This window comes from Anneissia japonica, unplaced genomic scaffold (assembly GCF_011630105.1).
Source record: "Anneissia japonica isolate Jap-2015-1 unplaced genomic scaffold, ASM1163010v1 scaffold640_len1575945_cov177, whole genome shotgun sequence".
Classification (NCBI taxonomy): domain Eukaryota; kingdom Metazoa; phylum Echinodermata; class Crinoidea; order Comatulida; family Comatulidae; genus Anneissia; species Anneissia japonica.
In genome coordinates, this window is record NW_022684376.1 from 978,435 (window position 1) to 985,796 (window position 7,362).

The window sequence follows — 7,362 nt, forward strand, 5'->3', positions numbered from 1 at the left end:
ATAGCAATATAAAGTAACTTTGAGTAAAAAAAAAAAATAATAATAACAAGAATAATGATAACAATGAAATGAACAATAACAAAAACACTAATGAAAATAATAACTATAATGATAACAATAACAATAAGAGTTAAATAACAAAGTACTTTCATTTCTGACCTTTATACGTGCCCTCACTCTAAGCGTAAGAGGTTCCTCCTGATATTCTAAACGGCACAGCAGAGTGTGGTCAATCAAACCAGGTTGTCCACCTGTAATGGTCAGCCTAAGATCTGCAACTTCTCCCGGTGGAATAATTCCTTGAGGAGTTTCAACTTCAATGATGTGACATTCACTCAACGATGACCAATTGAATGTGACAGGATATTGGCTAAAGTTGACCATCTGAAAAAAAAATGGCCAAAGTTTCAATAGACATTTCTGGCATGTAAACCAAACTTAACAAAAAGACCAATCAGAATTGGAGCAGGAATATTTGTGCTTGTCCAATCAACATGTGATATTCCACAAATGCATATATTTACATAAATTAATGCTGTTTTGTGGGACAGTAGCAAATATATCCAAGGGGTGAGGCTTAGTAGCAAGTTGCATTCTTCTTTTTTTTTTTTTTTGAAAGTAAGCCAATTGTAAAAGTCTTCTGTTCAGAAATTCTGAATTTTAAATATTGTGCAATATTATTATATTTCATTCATTATTGTTTATTAGTAAATACATATTAATTACAGTACAGTATTATGAATACTATTGCCGAAATAATATATTGCGACATGAAAGTTATAGCATCAGTATTTGATGTCATGGCAACATCTTTGTTACCTGCCAAATATTATTTTACTTTATATTTATCATGTAAATCATGTGTGACGAAGCAACTAATTGTAAATATTGTGTCACTGACATACATTCATGCAAATAATGTTTACTAAAATTATTAAATTCATTTATTTAATTCATAATGTGATTTTTATTTTGGTAAAACTCATCTTAATACAATTAATTGTAAAGCCAATTCCTTGCCAATTAAAACTTTAGCCCATATCATCAAGTTTTATGTTACACATAAAATTTTTAATTTTCCCATATATTGGGGGAGGGGGTGGGGTTGATATTTTTTATTGATTTAGGTGAACACACACGTGCGCTAAGAATTGGCAATAGTGAAGTACAAGTATGTGACAATCCCTTTCTGTAGACAAACATACACGCACAATGCTTTACGCAAATTAAATCTCAATGGGAGGCATAGGGAGTAGAGTTGTTTTGGTCGTGAGAAAAATCCTGCAACATTGACAGGAACTGATCCCGGGGGCCCTGGGATTGGAAGGCAAGCATCTTACACACCAAGCTGTAACATTGTCATGCCAATTATTGTCACATAATCACCACCATCATCATCATTTATTTACGTACGTATTTTCCCTCTTACGAAGGGTTACTGACTTCACTCTATGATGACACTTCCATGTTCCACTATTTCCTATCTTGAGCATTCTCCTCATTTAGACCAACCTTACAGCTTTCTTTATTCACCACATCTTTTCATGTAAGATTTGGTCTTCCTCTTCATCTTATACCATCAACTTCCAAAACCCATGGTCTTTTCACAGGTTCATTATCCTCCCTTCTCAGCACATGACCCATCCATCTCAATCCACTTCTCTTTACCACTTGTACAATAGTTCCTTCCAGACCCAACCTATCCATGAGCTCCCTTGTACTCTTTCTATCAGACAGCAGTGGCGGCGCCGAGATTTCCCAGACAGGGGGTCCAAGGTCCCCGAGGGGGTGGGGGCCCTGATGTCCTAGACGAGAAAAAAGTGGGCGTGGTTGGGCTTCGCTAAAAACCTTCCGAAAGTCTATTAATATGTACAAAATACATATAATTTTTTGGAATTTTTTTTTTCTCCCCCACAAATTGTGGTTTTTCTCCTCGACAAGGGGCGGGGGAAGGCCTCCCTGATGGTGGGGCTGTAGCCTTGCCTAGCCTCCCCCACCTGTAGCGCTGCCACTGTCAGAAAGTTTCACACCACACATCTTCCGAATCAGGGCTCTTTCAGTTCTCCTCAAGGGTATCCTCAAGGGTCTCATAAAACTTGATAGTGTGGGCAGAGCTTGAATAACCTTTACATCAATGCTTCTACAGTCTTTGATTTAATTAAAGTTCTCCCTCAATTAAAGACCACTTTTAACACCAGAGTTTTTATGGTCTTAAGCAGCTTTGGTCTTTTATTATGATTAATATAAAGATAAAAGATAGACACTCATATTGGGCTCCATAAAGGTGGCCTTAAAATTGGAGGTTGTCTTTAATTTTAGTGGTCTTTAATTGAAGGGAAACCTGTACAGTACTGCCTGTGTGAAAGTAATACATTTGAACAATAAAATTCAATATTTAATTTGCATAATTTTTAAGTAAGTATATAAGAAAAAATGTTTTCGTCAAATCTTTTATTTATTTTATTTATTTTATTTTTTATTTATTTTTTTGTTATCTGTGTTTTATTTATTTCAGTGTTTCAGCCTGTATGTGAAAGTAGGCTATATCCTCTCATTTCCATTTGGTATTGGCTTGGTACAGTAGCTTCAGGCTTTATAGAATCTTCTCATTACTTTGTGATGTTCTTAATTATTTTTTTATTTTCTTTTTTTTTTTTTTAAGTAAAATGCAAGTAGTAAATTAGACTTCAGCTATTTTTTGGTTGATTATGTTTGCTTTTTTATACAGTAAATAACTTATGATTTTTTTTTTTACCATATATTTTATATAATGTTACTCATTTGCAATGTTGCTCTATGTATTCAATACGATTCCTAAGTCAATATAAATAAAGTTTGAAAAATAATGAACACTGTACTGAATTCGGTTTTTGTTTATTTCTCATTGGTGTTTTTGTATTTACCAATTGTATTGAGTTCTCGTTTGTTACTGTCTACAAAATTAATCGAAAAGTAAAGGGTTTGATTAGCTCATTACTGTATTTTAAAATGAGCAAATAAGTTTACTCTCAAACAGAATTAGATAGAAAAAAAATGTTTTTCTACAATCTTTAAATTGATTGATCTCAAAAACTCTTCACATCTTTCTCAATAAACTTCAACAGTTCGTCCTTCATAATCATTCTTAATTCATAAAGTATTGGAAATAATGTTGTTTTACATTAGAATTATCTTATTTATACCATTTTTATGTTTAAATATCTTATTTTTTTAATTATATTTAATTAAATTTATATATATATATATTTATTTATTTAATTTCCTTAAAGTTAAAATGATTTATCATCAATGATTACATATTTTGTTATATTTATTTTTGTATTCCACTTATTGCTTTCTGTATTTTGTCAATTTTGTTTTATTATAATTGACCTATTTTATTTATAATATTGTATTTATGTTAAACCGGATGAGTGAGGTTCACATAGTTTGTGTTACAGTGATTTAGTTCGCTTTTGTGTTCCTGTTGACTCATTTAATTTATTATACTTGTATTCTGTATGTATTCCTTCATTGTATTGTACTTTGTATTTTTTTTTTTTTTTTTTTTTTTTTGGCGAATAAAGAATAAGAATTACTGTACCAGACAATTTAAGAGTCTGCAAAAGAATACATCAAAGGCGGGAACATTTTTATCGTTTTCAATTTTTAAATTGTAGGTTACTTAAATATACAAATTTAGCAATTGAAATATGAAATTGATTTTATTTTTTTCAATTTTTTAGCTCATGACAGTCCATAATGGTAAGAGCTACGTAATTGACTACTTAATCTAGAAACGGAAAAAATGACAGTACACTAAATTGGCCTAGTGTCTAAAATTATGTTGTCTTAAATAATATTCTTGTTATCAGCACAATTGAATAGTACTGTTCGTCACCTATTACTGCAATCACAACTTGTCCCAGTTTTACAGTACAATTACGGGCAGGGAACTACATAAATATGACGTCATACGATTCATGTTCAATTAAACCGCTAATGACGGGTAATGAGCACTTACGAGTGGTATCGACTTGTGTATTGCACGTTAACCTTATTGTTTGCATAATTTAATATAGCATTGCTAATATTCTAGGCCGGCTCCAAGTGCACAGATAATAGAGAAGTTGGAAAACGTGTTTTGTATGATAACACGATGGGTTGTAAGTAACACACTACCGAGAAATTCAAATTTCCTGTTTTAGTTCCAATAATTCTTAACGGTTATTAATCTATACGATTCATACATGAAGAATTAAATGAGTAAAATAAAATACGAACACAAATGCAATTACTTTGTAAAGCACTTCTTGCACTTTCAATATCGTGCACGTTTTCAAAATTTGGAATTACACTGGTATTGCCATGTAGTGGCACTGATGCGCATAGGCCTACGTACTATCAAATTACTCTGGCCTTGGATAGAATCAATCATGATGAAAATGTGCAATATTTTCCGCTCCTTGTATTGGCGAGTATTTTAAAGATTACAGGTCTCCCTTTAATTAAAGACCCCTCCGATTAAAGACCACTTTTCTGTGGTCCCAAATAAACAAATGCACTTTTATTATTAGAAACCAAAGCTGCTAAAGACCATGAAAACCCCGGTCCCAAAAGTGGTCTTTAATTGGAGGTGGACCTGTAAATTCCACTCCAAATCCCCTTCTTGCTTTGCTCTTTTTAGGGAAGTTGAAGAGTACCTAACCAGAACAAGAATCAAAATATTCTTAGTACTTCTGGCTGGAAAAAGGATAACGAGATGTATACTTGCAAGAGACACCAGAAACGTGACCAGAACCTGACTCGAGCTTACGACCTAGTGGTGGAAGCCCAAATCCCCGCGAAACCACATCTAGTGGCCGCACAAACGGGGAGTCCATGGGCACAGGGACCCAAAGCCAATTATTTTTTTGTTGAGAACAATTGCATTAAAAAAAAATACTGTACCGTTTTTGTAGCCTTAGAGTGCCATTTGTTGGGGGCATCTAGACGTGTTATTATCCTTAACATTTTTGTTTCAACCATCGTGTGGACCACGTTGAGGATCTTGGACCTTTCGTGGAGGACTGTGGGTTCCTTTCATCAGAGACTTTTAGCGTAGTGTCACTGACACGCACTGCACATTGTTTAATTTTAAAATGTAAGGATTTTGGGAACATTACAATCCTGAAAAACGTGTGTCTCATTATATTGTGAATGTCACTGAGAATTTGGCAAAATAGGTTATTGATTTCTTGCGGCCCTGCTTCCCTGTAGGTCTATTCAGAATTCCTGGGGCCGGTGCAGGATTCGTCGGTAGGGGGTGCGTCAGAGTCCACACCAACTCAGTCCGACCATGGCTCGAAATTTAAGAAAATGGACCTCTAGGTGGCCGGAAATTGCACTATCATACCTTTAAAATCTTACCGGCAGTTCATATCAACCCCTCCCTCAGCATCCGCCCCAGGATTCTACAAACGATTTTTTTTTTTATCATCCTGAACTCCGACATCACGTTAACATAAATGTATGAACCTATTTGTTTTTGAATGCATACTTACCATGGTTTGCCCGAAGCTATCAATATATTACGGTATAATAATATCGGTATACTGGATCATAAAACATTTTGGAAATTACGTTGAATTTTTGATACTCGATTTATACACTTCGATTGATGGGAAATGTCTGATATTTTTTTTTCTGTTAATATAATGAATCATGATATGCCACGATATATTATACAACTTGCTGTATTCTGTGAAATGGTACTGGTCGTATGAAACTCTTTTATTATTTTAATATTTCTCAATTTCCCAGTTATTATTTTGTTTTGTTATTCCCCATCGAACGGCGGAAGACTGAAATAAACAACGTGTTATCTTTCCCCTCAAAAATGAGGCTTGTGTTTAACTGTTTTTGTTAATTGATATTCTCTAATGAATCAGTTTTGATTATTCAACAACCCATCATCAATAAATTACTAAAAATATACACAAACAATGTACTTCGTTGGTGGTTTCCAATATCAAAAAAATAGTCATTGACTGATATTCTTCACTCTCAGTTATTGTATTTTTTTGTCGGATCTTTATTTTTCGAAATTCAGCTTGGTATTTCTTATTAAATTATTTTCCTACTATTCGCCAATTTCCGACTTATATTTTTTCATCTCTCCAATGCGCCCAAATAGTGATATTTTCCAAACATGTGCATTCAAATAAACACGTACGGCATTGGTTTTCTTTGAAAAAGACTTTGAATCCGTTACTTATTCTCAATATTTACGTCTTTACCATCGAACAGTGAGAAACTTTCCAATTACAGAATTCAAATGAACAAATTCTGCTTTATTGTCTTTAAAGCCATTTGGAAATAATATATTATCGCAAGGTCCAAGTCATTTAATTCAGCATTTAGTTATTGCCATAATGAAACACGGACGCAGATTGAAGCGGACGCAAATTCTTTGGAACACGTTTCATTGCTGGTTCAATGAAAAACGTATACATATGTAATTTAGATGTGTAGCATACAAATGGCCTCAAATAATCACACAGGAATAATAAACACGACACAACAACTGCAAGTATACACCTTCGCATATACATCTATATGAATGACCCACATTCAATGGCATTTCATATTATATTGTATAAGCTAAATGATTTGACTGAACTTTGGCCCTCGTTTGTGCTCACAACTATCTATTCGAGTTTATCTTACAATAATTACTCGTGGTAATAATAAAGAAAGTGCAGTATTTTTATTGACATTCATTTGTTCATTCATTTATGCTGTATTCAGCTAAACATGGCAAACAGAAGGCAAAAATATGGGGATACCATTGACAACGTGGCGAAAGACTATTGAAAAAGAGATGAATGCAGTTATTAGCTGAAAAATAATCTTTGAGAAGTCACACAGAATGTAAAAGCAAGTGACGTGAATTGATAATTTTATGCCTTGTTTGAACCAGCTACATTTAGGTAAGGTATAATATAATAAAAAAGAAAAAGTCGACTAATCTAACAGTGTTGATACAAAAAAGTAGCTAATAAAAATTTTAATATAAAATCGGTCGTAAACCCAGCTAATAGGTTGACGTTATCAAATAAGAACGTTATGACGCTCAATATGGTCTTCAAAACCATTTTTTTGTATGTGTAGACGTTTGAAATTTCTGACTAAATGTTTCAAAAGTTTTCTTAACGTTGTAACGTTATTTTCTGATATAACGTAACCACAACGTTCACTGTGTTTAAACTGAACTATTTAATAACGATTGAAATTGACGATGATATCTATCGTCATTTCTTTTCAGATCCAGAACCCTGAAATGAACTACAGATGCATGAGAAACCTCCCTCTACGACAGAACACTTCCGACGACTTCGTGAG